The sequence below is a fragment of the Trifolium pratense genome, linkage group LG7 (assembly GCF_020283565.1).
Source record: "Trifolium pratense cultivar HEN17-A07 linkage group LG7, ARS_RC_1.1, whole genome shotgun sequence".
In the NCBI taxonomy this organism is placed as follows: domain Eukaryota; kingdom Viridiplantae; phylum Streptophyta; class Magnoliopsida; order Fabales; family Fabaceae; genus Trifolium; species Trifolium pratense.
In genome coordinates, this window is record NC_060065.1 from 25,354,511 (window position 1) to 25,368,241 (window position 13,731).

Here is a 13,731-nt window from a genome sequence, read left to right on the forward strand (position 1 = left end):
CTGAAACATATGCACTTTGATCTGCCTCTACATTCTCGACTAAACCATCTTCTCTCCAGATGATTAATCTTTGGTGCATGGTTGAGGGAACAGCTCCAACACCATGTATCCATTCTCTGCCTAATAACAGATTGTAATTAGGTTTGGCAGCTATGACCATAAACAAGGTCTTTCGAACTGTACTACCAACACAAACTTCCAATTGCACTGCCCCCAGGGAATGGCCAGTTTTTCCCTCATAGTTGGCCAACACCACATTGTGGGAATGAAGGTCTGTGTCATAGAGACCTAATTTCTTCAACATGAAGTGAGGCATGATATTCACCACAGCTCCTCCATCCACTAAGACTTTATTGATTCCCACATTATTGACTTTTGCCCTAATGAACAAAGCTTTCAAGTGGTTCTGCATTCCCAGATCTGGCTTTTCGAAGACAGCTTTTTGCTCTTCGACACAACCATTTTGCATAACATAGTAACACATTGGCTTATGATCAGCCAAATTAAGGGCTTCGAAGTTCTCTTCCAACTCATTGACTTCAGTAGGCACATCATATTCTAGTGGCAGAATAGACACCACATTGACCATGACATCAAAATCAGACCCCTCATCCAGGAGATCATCATCCTCCATGTCATCCTCATCTTCTGCCCCTCCTTGGGCATTTTCGGCTATTGGCTCTTCCAATATTATGGAAAGCCTCTCCTTTACTGGCCTCTTGGCCATTTCAACCTTTTCAGCCTTCTGGGTTGCAATAACCTTGCCCCCAGCCTCGACCTCTTTTGCTGTCAACTTTTGTTTCCTCTGGAACCTTCGCCACTGAGTGCGGGTCATAGGATTTTTTCCTTTATAGTTATTCCTATAAGAGTATTTGTTGACTTCAGTGGCAGCATTCATTGTTTCCTTCCCAGCTACCACTTTTGAACCCTTAGGTTCAGCTACAATGTTCACGTTAACATTGCTAGAGCTTCCATTTTCCATCATCCTTCTATTAAAAGTGACGTACTGTCCACTCACCCATTGGTTAACAGGTGCTCTCCCAGATGGTTTGAAAGTGTTTTGGGGGCCTAGCCTTTGCTGGATCGAAAGGCCTTTGGTAATAGGTTTTCCCCAATTGGCCCCTTTGTAAGGCCAAGCTTTTTGATTTGGCCTAGATTTTGGCCATTTTCTCTTGTTTTCAGCATACGGTACAACACTTTGAAGGCCTGCAGTAGCCTCTTTGTCGCACACAGCACTGCATCTAGGGCAAAGCATCACTTCAGCATTCTTCAGCTTGCACCTATTTAGGAAGTCCACCAATTCTTCCTCAGCATTGGGGTACACCTCACGTACCCTCTTTTCATACTCCTCTTCAGGCACAACCTTGATTGGAGCAGCAGCATCTATCACTTCAACCATGTTGCAGTCATAGACTTCGACATAGGTAGCGTCTGCAGGTGGCAAGGGGTCTGAATCTACCTTCATTGGAGGCTTTGCCTTATCAGCATACTTCAGCCTTCCTTCATTCAGCGCTTTTTGCACCAAATCCCTGAAAACAACACACTGATAAGTTTTATGTCCCAAATAATTATGAAACTTACAATAACCTCTTTTCTTTCTTTGTTCTATTGGTGGTATTTTCATGTCTTTTGGCACAATAATTTGGCCGTCAGTCACCAATAAATCAAAAATCTCATCACATTTAGTAATATCGAAAGTATAAGTCTTCGTAACAAACTTATCATTTTTTGGTTCGATAGGATTTTTTCCATTCGACGGCCTCAACAATTTGCAAGTGTAAGGAGGCCCAGGCTTTAATTCAGCCACATTAATATCACTATCATCGAAATCTAAGTATTCATCACTCATTTCATAATCAATTTCATTATCATAGGAATCAACAAAACCTATTTCTTTCTTTTTCTGAAACTTAGAATTTCTAACTTTTTCAGCTTTTAACCTTTCGATTTGTCTCACTCTGTCAGCCAACTGTGACATGTCTCGAAGGTATTGGGTATCCAATTTCTTTCGAATTGAATAATCTAACCCACCAGCAGCCATTTCCACTAGCTCGTGTTCAGGCACTTGAGTAAAGCACCTGGACTTCAGCAAACGAAACCTATTTAGATAGTCATCAATTGACTCTTGGTTTTTTCTTTTTACACTGGCTAACTCTTTCAGACTTATCTTGGTTTGGCCCATATAAAATTGCTCATGGAAAGTTCTTTCCAATTGGGCCCAACTATGAATCGAATTGGGAGGCAAAGTTGTAAACCAAGTAAATGCATTCTTGGTAAGCGAATTAGGGAAATATTTCATTCGCAAATTTTCATTATTCGCCAAATTCCCAGACTCAGCTAAATACCTAGCAATATGTTCTACGGTTGACTCATTAGTGTCCCCAGCAAACTTGGTGTATTTTGGGACTTTCCAACCTCTTGGTAACTCTGTTTGCAGCACGTATTCAGTGAAGGCAGAAACAAAGTTTGGCCTTCGACAACCCGTGTTTAGGCCGTTTTGGGCCAAAATCGTTTCGACCATGTTAGCCAAATTGTGTTGGCCAAGCAAATTATTGTTTTGCACCTCTCGCACTACCTCGTCAGGATCCTGGTTCCTCCTAACCATTACCACTGGGGGGTTCTGATGTACCACTTATGGATTTGGGTTGATAACAGGAGGGTTTTGATTTACTACTTGAGGCATTTGATTAACCTCGTGAGGATAATAGGTTTCCTCTTGTACAACTGGCGTAGGTGTTGGGTTAGGAACTGTTTCAGTAGCCACATAAGTTGGCCTTTGCTGCACTGGAGTCGAAGACATTGCAGGTAATATTACTTGTGGAGTAATGGGATTTACTCTAGGATGTGGTGGAGGTGTCCCAAAAAAATCTGCAATTCGACTCATTTGAAATGCCAACATTTGATAACTCTCATTGGTATTCTGAATTAATGGATTAAACACAGTACCAATTTGTTGTGTTAAGAGATTAACCATTTCGTGGTTGCTCTCGTCCATTTGCTGTCTCAAAGACAGCACAGACGCAGTCGTTAAGGGTGTGGGGGTTACCCTTGACGAAGTATACCTATCAGATTCGAAACTCGGCATCCCTAAGCCAAGTGTAGGGGGAGGTCCATACATAAAACCCTGACCGGATGGTGGTTTCGAACGTCCAAAACCAGCAGTCACGGACGGAATTGCCATAGTTGGTATTGGCAAAGTTGGAATAACATCATGCACAGTCGAAATGGTTGGACTGGAGAATATTGGAAAATTCACCAACTCAGATGTTACCAAACTTTGTGGAGGTGGATCGACTCCACCACTCGAACTTGCTTCGCTACTCATCGCACTAGAATTTGGAGTTTTACTAGGATTAGATCTCTGAGTAGTTTTAACCATAACCTAACTTATCATCGGTTATATGCAAGTAACAAATTTTTATTCCACAACTTAAAAATAAGCACAACTTTAACAAACACAAAACCAGTCCCACTGGGCATGCCAATTTGTTTACGTGAGAATTTGGTAAACAACCGCTAGTTTAAGTGTTTAAACTCGCGAGATCAACTAGTAAATCTCAGGACAATTTTGTGTTTATTCGTTTTAAGAAAACTGTTTGAATGTTCGTTTTAATAAGGAAACGAACACTTAGGAATTAAAATGTTTTAAAGCATACAAGAGAAACTAATTCGAATCGCCTCGAAGTAGCAGTTTCTCGAGCAAGTATCTGAATTTAAACTTGGAGAAGATTACTGGAAAATAAATTGCATTGAATGAAAAGCAATTACAAATAAAGATGGTTCACAAAACATACATTTCTCCTCTGAATTCCGTTCGTTCGATCGCTGAGTACTTAGAATTTTAGAGAGAGTGTTTGCATAAAATTTTTGTGACCCTCGTTCTGAATGAAAAACTACTATAAATACTACTACAAAGTGGTAACTGTTTCTTGATCATCTGGACGCTCCTCGATTTGCCACGTCGACCACGTTCTCCACTTTCATCTTCCATTCCTTCAGCGCGCCAATGCCTTTTGGGCCGCTCGTTGTTCCGTCTTTGGGCTTAGCCCAACTCTCTATCGGTTCGATTTCATACTTTCGATAGCCTTCTGGCAAAACCAAAACTGGACGCGTTATCCATATCTTTCGAAGCGCTCTTTGGCTTCGACCCAGTTGGCTTTCGACGCCAACTTTGAAAGTTTTGTTTTGACAATATCACCTCCAAATAAATATTGGACCCACCAATTATATTTAATTGATAAATACCAAATTTATATCCAACACAACCCCAATTACTATCGTTTTTTTCTCTTTTTTTTCAGTTTTTTTTAATTAAAAAAATAATAATTATACATTCATTAATGAATTGACAATAAAAAAATAAATATAAAATAAATTAATTCCACTTGTACGTGCCACGTCATCAATTTTGTCCAGTCAGCATCCATGTTATCGACTGAGGGGGTAAATGATGGAATCTTCATTTTACAGGGGGTAATCACAAAAAAAAAAATTACAGGGGGATAACGCAAAACTGGCCTATTTTACAGGGCGTAAAATCCTATTTACCCTTTATAAAGACTAACAAAATATATGATAAATTTTCGCTCTAACCCTGTTCCTTAATGAATTTTGATATTTTAAAGAATGCCCTTTGACGTGGATAGAATGTTCGATGGTTGTGTAAAGAACTACTATTACAATAAATGCTCTTTGTTATCTTTTCCTCTTCAGACTTGAGATCAAGATTATAAGGTTTTATCCAGTCATTGATTTCAGACCGTTGAATGGTGGACTCCGTTGAGGAGGGGACACATTGACGATCAAGTTAATAAGCACCGAATGTGAGAGGTATTAGGGTTTAAATATTGCATACTTGACCAGTGGCGGAACTGTAAAAAAAAGTTGAGGTGGGCAGACAAAAAATTATAATGTATAATAATTTTATACTAATTGTAATAGTTTATTCTGCCAAATCATTCTTTTGCATCTCATTAAACTCTAAACTAAATATAAATTTATATTTCATACAAAAAATTAAGTCAATAAGCACAAATTTGATCATCAACAAGTTAAATTGTGTTATTTTAAATAATATATTTTTTTTGGAAAAAAGATAGAAATTGTGCTTCTTTTCTTTTGTATTGATAAAGCTAAAAATATAAGGCTTAAATGCACTTTTGGTCCCCCTATTTTCAAAAAAAATGAAGTTTTGGTACCCCAATTTTAAAAATCAGTTTTTTAGTCCCCGTATTTTCAATTTTTTTTTAGTTTTGATCCCCCATCCTATTTTGGGGTTAATTTTGTTGATGTGGCCTTGTAACTAATGATGTGGCAACATTCATGTGGACAAATTTAATATCCATGTCATTATTATATATTTTTAAATTCAATAAAACTTTATTTATAAAATATTTTAATTATTAGAATTATATATTCAACTGAAATAATAATTGTTAAATCTTATAAAATATGAAATTTGAAACCTTAATTATCAAACCTTCAATTACTAGAATTTTATTCACCGTCAGAGAGAATCCTTCCTTACGGATTTCATCAATCCTATGGTTTCCGTTCAAACTCAACAATTTCTGGATTTTTAAAAACGATAAGAAATTAGAGATGATTTTGTGTTTCAATAGAAATTACTCATACTCTTTAAACTATTTATGACTTTGGATGAGTTTGAATGAAAACCCAGAAATTGTTTTAAGTTTGAAGTTGAATTCTAGATTGGTTTTATATAAAGTTGGATGATGATATGCATTAGTGGCAATGCCACATTAACAAAATTAGCCTTAAAATGGAATGGGGGATCAAAACTCAAAAAAAATTAAAATTGGGGGACTAAAAAGTTGGTTTTTAAAATAGGGGGACCAAAACTTCATTTTTTTGAAAATAGGGGGATCAAAAGTGCATTTAAGCCAAAATATAAATTCTTCTTCTTTTGTATCGGTATATATACCTATGAATATTAGATTTTTTTTTTAAAAAAAAGGAAAAGAAAAAAAAAGAAAAAAATGAAGAAAAGAGAAGAAAAAAGAACAAAATGTACACCTGCTATGCAGGATTCAAACTACCATCCTGGGCATGTAATGGCATGCTACAAGCCAGTAGGCTACGCCTCCATTTTATTATTGTTTGCGTAACTAAATATATATCTAGTATATTGGTTTTATTTTAAAAAAATATCAAGGGTATAATAGTAATTTCCTATTTTTCCGAGGGTGGCCGCGGCCCACCCCAACCACCCCCTAATTTCGCCTCTGTACTTGACCTAGACTATGAGTTAGGCTTTTATAAATAGATAGATAGATGATGATGATGATGATGATGATGATTAGGGTTTAAGGGAATAGCTTGAAGTCTTTGTTGAACTGGAAGTCTCCTCCATTATGATTGCTTCATTGTTTCTGGGTATTGGCGCTTTTGAGGTTGTCAGACCTTGTAGGTGACATGTTTTACTCAAAGTATCGTTGAGTTGTTGACCCATTGAAATCTTTCTTTGGTGACGTGTTTTTGCATCTTCCGCACTTTATAAACAACAAACTTGAAGTTCTAAGATTTTGTCAAAATCTTCCAAGATGCAATTTTGGCTGTATGTTTCTCCCTTAAGTGTTTGTTCTGAATGATGAAACATAAGAAATAAGGGTTTGAATTTTGTTGGTGGATGTTGACATTTTCTTAAATAAAAACATTTGAGCTAAAATACTAATTTAGGTTCATTATCAAAACATTTAAGTTCGATTTCAATCACAAATTGAGTTTAAATTAAACATTTTGTGCGATGGAAGCGCTTTCAGATCGATTCACGTCTATCATGAACGTATTGGTAAAGATTTATATGTGAGATAAAACCATTTATCGACTTACGATGATTATAAGTGCGCTAAGTGAAGATTAATCAATTTTTTAGATGAAATTTGAATAACCAATTAATTTTTTTTTGAATAACTCGCTCTAGTTTAACAAGTTTCCAATTCCTAAGTTCTAACCCTAGCCGTCACCTTTTTTCTTCTTCTTAGTTTATCAAAGAGGGGTGATTTCAGGTCAAATCTTGACCTAAAATCACCCATCCAAATTGTTTTTTCTTTCTCGTTATTAAATAAGTGTGATTTTTCACATATTTGTTTGGTTTTGTGTTATTTGTTATCCCGTCCTTGTGCGGTGTATTCTGTTGTGCCGTCTCTGTGCAGTGTATTTTGTTTTCCCGTCTTTGTGCGGTGTTCATTTGTTTCAGGTTGAAGGATTAGATCCGATCAAGTACAAATCTATCCAATGTCGACTTTTGTGTCATCAACGCTGTAGATCTGGGGGCATGGACATTCCAGACACTTCAATATATATGTAGGCTTATGTAATTTGCCGTTTTATGCTATTAACATGGATGCTGTGAGTTTGTTTGCAGATTCATCCTTTTTGTTTTTAGCAAATTTGAATTTGTATTACATCGATGTACTCTATCAGTTTGAATGAATGAATGAATATCCTTTATTTTTAGTAAAAAAAAAAAAACAAGTTTCCAATTAAGCCAATATATGGAAAAATTCAATTTGAAACTTTTATTGAGCAATTGGTGTTCAAGCTTTCAATAGGTTTATTAAAAAAACAAACGAAATTGACATCAAGTGTTTTTATCACACACTTGGTGTGCAATATTCAAAGAGTTCTTGCAAAACACAATGAAGCTTGATCAACCTATAGGTTCCAAAATAGACAAATAAGACCTGTTGAGGACAAAATCCTTATTTGATGTTTTAAAGATAACAAACATGTTAATTAATTTTAATTATGATTATCTTGTTATCTACTAATGTGTTTTGTGAGAAATGTTTCAACGATAATGATATCATCTGTCAACGGTAACGTTATGAATGATGAACTAATGGACAAGCAAAACATTACAAGCATGAGTAGCAACAAAGGTCTTGACTTAAATGATGAAGTGCTTCACAAAGATATTATTCCTTTGCCTCATCAAAAGTGGTAACATTTTAAGGAAACACTTATGTAAGGAATATGCCAAACATGGCATAAATTGAATCATGGGCCATAAAGCCTTTTTGGACTAAAGTAAATAAAGGCCCCGTTGAACAAACAAAAGAAGTTTCCATCAATGATTGAAGAAGATTTGAAATTCAAATAAAAGCCACATCACACAATGATGCCTTGGACGAAAATTGGCCAACAAGGTGAAGTCACACCATAAGACAAGTTGTAGCTAGTCTCATTCTCATCAAGGGAACATAGAGGGGACAAGAATCCAACAAGAGTTATCCCTTTGTGAACAAAGGACAATGAGTCACCAAAACAAGTACAATAATTACTTGATATTTTTTCCCACTTGCATACAAGTTGTCCAACCCTAAATTAGGAAAGATTCCTTCTTATGGACATATATGGGCCACGTAAATGCAATGGTTGCCTTAGATTAAAAGTGAAGTGCAAATTTCCATAACGGTAATGTTACTGAAGCAACGATAACGCACTATTCACAGCAAATTGACAGCACAACATTGTGACATGTCAAGTTGGATTTGAAATTCAAATCCCTCTCTCATACGCTCCTCCAAAGGTCATATTTGCCTATAAATAAAATGGAGCTACATGAAGGAAAGATTAAGAGTTTGCAAAAAGAATCAATTATATACTTAGTTGAAGCAAAAATCAACAAGTCATAAACTCTTCAAAAGCAAAGCAAATCATCAAAGATATCATTCATAAATTTGTGAAAAACAAATAGATAAAGCTTGCTATTATCAATCTCTCACTTGAGTTGATTTAACCCATATTCCCCACAAATATTGTAACCCTCTCAAGTCTTTCTTTCATGTTAGATTGAGTGTTTGTGAGAAAGTCTTTTCGAGTGAAGAAAAACATTTTGAGTGAAAGTCTTTTCGAGTGAAGAAAAACATTTGTGTAAAAGTCTTTTCGAGTGAAGAAAAGCAGATTGTATTGATCCAGTTGTGATCAAGTTTTTGATGCGAAGCAGAAGGTTCTGATCTTAGCATTTTTTAGTGGACAATCTCACAAGGACTGTGAGGACTGGACTAGCCCAAGTTGGGTGAACCAGGATAACTTCTGTGTGTTTTTCTCTTGGACTCTAAAATCCTTAAAACATACTAAACTAACTAACTGAGTAATACCAGAGTGCTCTGGGCCTTAAACATTTATTCATTCAGCAACTAACTCAGTATTTATATTGTTCAGTTATATTGTTGCTAACTATATTTCTTTTTATATTGTTAATTGTTAACTAACCAATTAAAAGAAATATTGTCTTGAGTTATTTTAAACTAACTTAAAAGATTTTAAAAAGGGTCACAATTCAAACCCCCCCCCCTTTCTTGTGACATTTATTGTTACTTCAATTGGCATCAGAGTCTGTCTCTATAGGTTTATACACTTAACTAGTGTTAGAGGAAGATACATTCCAGAAGGAGGATCTGCTTCAAGACCACCCTTGTTCACTGGAAAAAATTACTACTTTTGGAAAAACAAAATGCAATTGTTTTTAAAATCTCAGGAAGTAGGAATGTGGCGCATAATCACAGAAGGAGATTATGTTCCTACAGTAACTTCTGCTGAGGGAGTCATTTCAGACAAACCTGAAGATGCATGGACAGCTGCAGAACAACAAAAGGTACTCCTAAACTCTAAAGCTCATTTATTTCTATCATGTGCTCTAAGCATGGAAGAAAGTGAAAGAGTAGATGAATGTGATACTACTAAAAAGGTTTGGGACACTTTACAAGTTCACCATGAAGGAACTAGTCATGTAAAAGAAACAAGAATAGACATAGGAACTAATAAATTTGAAACTTTTGAAATGATTGAAAACGAAACTATTGATGAAATGTTTTGAAGATTTACTACTATCATAAATGAATTAAGATCTCTTGGAAAAACTTTTTCAACTAATGATAGAATTAGAAAACTTTTGAGATGTCTTCCAGTCACTTGGAGACCAATGGTTACTGCCATTACTCAAACTAAAGATTTGAAAACACTTCCCATAAAAGATCTTATTGGTACTTTAAAAGCTCATGAAGTTATTCTTCAAGGAGATAAACCTTTAAAAAAGGAAAAAAACCATTGCTTTAAAAGCTTCTCAAAAAGATATAAGTTTTTTAGAAGATGACTCTAAGGAATTAGAATCTACCCAAGAAGAGGCAGAAGGAGAACTAGATCTCATTTCTGGCAAAATCCAACGTATGTTAAGAAGAAGAGATCAAATTAGAAGAAACTTTTCTTCAGGAAAAGATATGCAGAAAAATGACTTTGATAAAAGTCAAGTGACCTGCTTTGGTTGCAACAAACTTGGACATTACAAATCAGAATGTCCCTTAAACAAATCTCCCAGAAATTTTCCCTTCAAGAAAAAATCCATGTTAGCTACCTGGGATGATGATGATGAATTTGAAACAAATAAAGAAGAAGAAGAAGCCAACATCTGTCTAATGGCAGATTCAAAAAATGATGAGGTATTTCTCTTTGATAAAACTCATCCTTATGAAGAATTAGAAACTAATTTTGATAGTTTATTGCATGATTCTGAATTCTTATCCAAACAATGTTTTTTATTACAAAAAGAAGTTTCTGAACTAAAAGAAGAAAAGAAAAAACTTCAAACTAATATTCGTAATTTTGAAAAGATTAACAAAGACTTAATTGAGTCAAAAGAAAAACATGTTTGCTCTAGTGATTTATCTAAGAAAATAGATGAAAATGTTGTGTTAAAAAATGAAATAATGGAACTAAGAAATGATCTCATTGGGTTCATAAAATCAACTGAAACTTTTCAAAACATTATGGGATCACAATCTCAAGCTCTTAACAAAAATGGTTTAGGTTTTAATGAAGTTAAAAACAAAATTTTTGAAAATGTTCTTTTGCCAGCAAATAGAGAACTTAAGTTGAGATGTTCATTTTGTAACAAAAATGGTCATCATGAATCAATTTGCTATCAAAAAGAAAGTTATGAAAGTTTTTACTATGAACCAAAACGTTATCGTCACTTAGAGAGAAAAAATAAACATCGTTCATTTTGCAAAAACTTTGGACATCTTGAAAAAGAATGTTATTTTAAGAATAAACAAATTGTGAAAACTAACCCTTAAGGACCCAAGTCATTATGGGCACCTAAACGAAAAATTCAAAATGCAGGGATACTATCAAGGTGCAAAGAAAAAGCCTTGGTTTTTGGACAGTGGTTGTTCAAAACACATGATAGGAGATAGAAGGTGTTTTCTCTCCTTCATCAAAAAAGAAGGAGGGTCAGTTACGTTTGGTAATAATAATACTGCACAAATAAAAGGAAAATGTATTATAGGTAATAATGATTCTGCAAAAATTGAAGATGTTCAATATGTAGAAGGTCTAAAACATAATTTACTTAGTATTAGTCAATTATGTGATAGTGGTTTTGAAGTTATTTTTAAACCAAATATTTGTGAAGTCAAACAAACTTCATCAGGAAAAGTTTTCTTTTCCGGATCAAGAAAGAAAAATTTGTATGTTTTATACTTAGATGACATTCCAGCTGAATCATGTTTTATGTCTATCGAAAAAGATAAATGGATTTGGCACAAAAGAGCTGGTCATATAAGCATGAAAACAATTTCAAAATTATCTCAACTTGATCTAGTAAGAGGTCTTCCAAAAATTATGTTTGACAAAGATAAAATCTGTGAAGCTTGTGTAAGAGGAAAGCAAGTCAAAAGTAGTTTTTATCCAAAAGATTTTATTTCAACTAAAAAACCTCTAGAACTACTTCACATTGATTTATTTGGTCCTGTCAACACCACTAGTCTTGGTGGAAAACAATATGGTTTTGTTATAGTTGATGATTTCTCCAGATACACATGGGTTTTGTTTTTGAAAAATAAAGATGAATCTTGTGATGCTTTCAAAAACTTTTGTAAACTTGTTCAAAATGAACAAAGCTCAAATATCATCTCTGTCAGAAGTGATCATGGAGGAGAATTTGAAAATTCATCTTTCAAATCATTCTTTGATGAAAATGGTATTTCTCATAATTTTTCTTGTGCAAGAACTCCTCAGCAAAATGAAGTTGTTGAAAGAAAAAATAGAACTTTACAAGAAATGGCGAGAACAATGTTAAATGAATCAAATGTTGAAAAATATTTTTGGGCTGAAGCCATAATTACTTCTTGCTATATTTTAAATAGAGTTTCAATAAGAAAAATTCTAGATAAAACTCCATATGAACTTTGGAAAAATAGAAAACTAAACATATCATATTTTCATATTTTTGGATGTTTTTGTTATATCTTAAACACAAAAGATAATCTTGGTAAATTTGATTGAAAATCAGATAAAGCTATTTTCTTAGGATATGCTACTAATTCTAAAGGATATAGAATTTATAATTTGAAAACTCAAACCATGGAAATAAGCATGAATATTATCTTTGATGAATTTGATGATCTTATAATGCCATCAATTGATGATGAGCAAGAAAGACTAACTTCTCAGGATGTTCCAAATCAAAAGAAAGAAGATGATCCTCTTCTTCCTCCAAAAACCTTAAGAATTGTTGGGAATCATCCTCAAGATCAAATCATTGGAAGTTCCACTGATGGAATAAGAACAAGACTATCATTCAAAGACAATGATAACAACATGGCAATGATCTCTCAGATAGAGCCAAAATCCATTGGCGAAGCCATTATTGATAAATCATGGGTAGAAGCAATGAGAGAAGAACTTCTTCAGTTTGAGAAAAATCAAGTATGGTTACTTGTTCCATCTCATACAGATCATTCAATCATAGGAACAAGATGGGTTTTTCGAAACAAGCTAGATGAAGAAGGTAAGGTTATTAGAAACAAGGCAAGACTTGTTGCTCAAGGGTATAACCAGCAAGAAGGTATTGATTACGATGAAACTTTTGCTCCAGTTGCCAGGTTAGAAGCAATAAGAATTCTTTTAGCATATGCATCACATAAAAATATTAAATTATTTCAAATGGATGTTAAAAGTGCTTTTTTAAATTGTTTTCTAAATGAAGAGGTGTATGTTCATCAACCTCCTGGTTTTGAAAATGAAAAGAAAAAAGATCATGTGTTCAAACTTTCAAAAGCTTTGTATGGTCTAAAACAAGCTCCAAGAGCTTGGTATGACTGATTAAGTGCATTCTTAATCAAGAACAATTTTTCTAGAGGAAAAATTGACACAACTCTTTTTACAAAAATTGATAAATTGGATTTATTAATTGTTCAAGTCTATGTTGATGATATTATTTTTGGATCAACAAATGAAAAATTATGTGAAGATTTTTCCCATCTCATGCAAAATGAATTTGAGATGAGCATGATGGGAGAACTGAGATATTTTCTTGGTTTACAAATTAAACAAGAAATAAATGGAATTTTTATTTGTCAAGAAAAATATATTAAAGATCTTCTCAAAAAATACAAAATGAATGAAGCCAAAATTACGGCAACTCCCATGCATCCATCTACAAATTTGGATAAAGATGAGGAAGGAAAAATTGTTCCTGAAAAGGAATATAGAGGTATGATTGGATCTCTATTGTACTTAACTGCAAGTAGACCAGACATAGTTTTTGCAGTAGGTTTATGTGCACGTTTTCAAACTTCTCCTAGAGAATCGCACCTAACTGCTGTTAAAAGAATTTTCAGATATCTTGTCGGTACTACTAATCTTGGTCTTTGGTATAGCAAAGATTCTATTTTTGATTTAATAGCTTATTGTGACGCTGACTAC

General features: G+C 34.2%; 1 pseudogene; it reads left to right on the forward strand.

Annotated features, from left to right (window-relative positions):
- The first annotated feature begins 7,822 nt into the window (after positions 1 to 7,822).
- Positions 7,823 to 11,439, forward strand: LOC123896128 (annotated as a pseudogene).
- Positions 11,440 to 13,731: the final 2,292 nt, after the last annotated feature.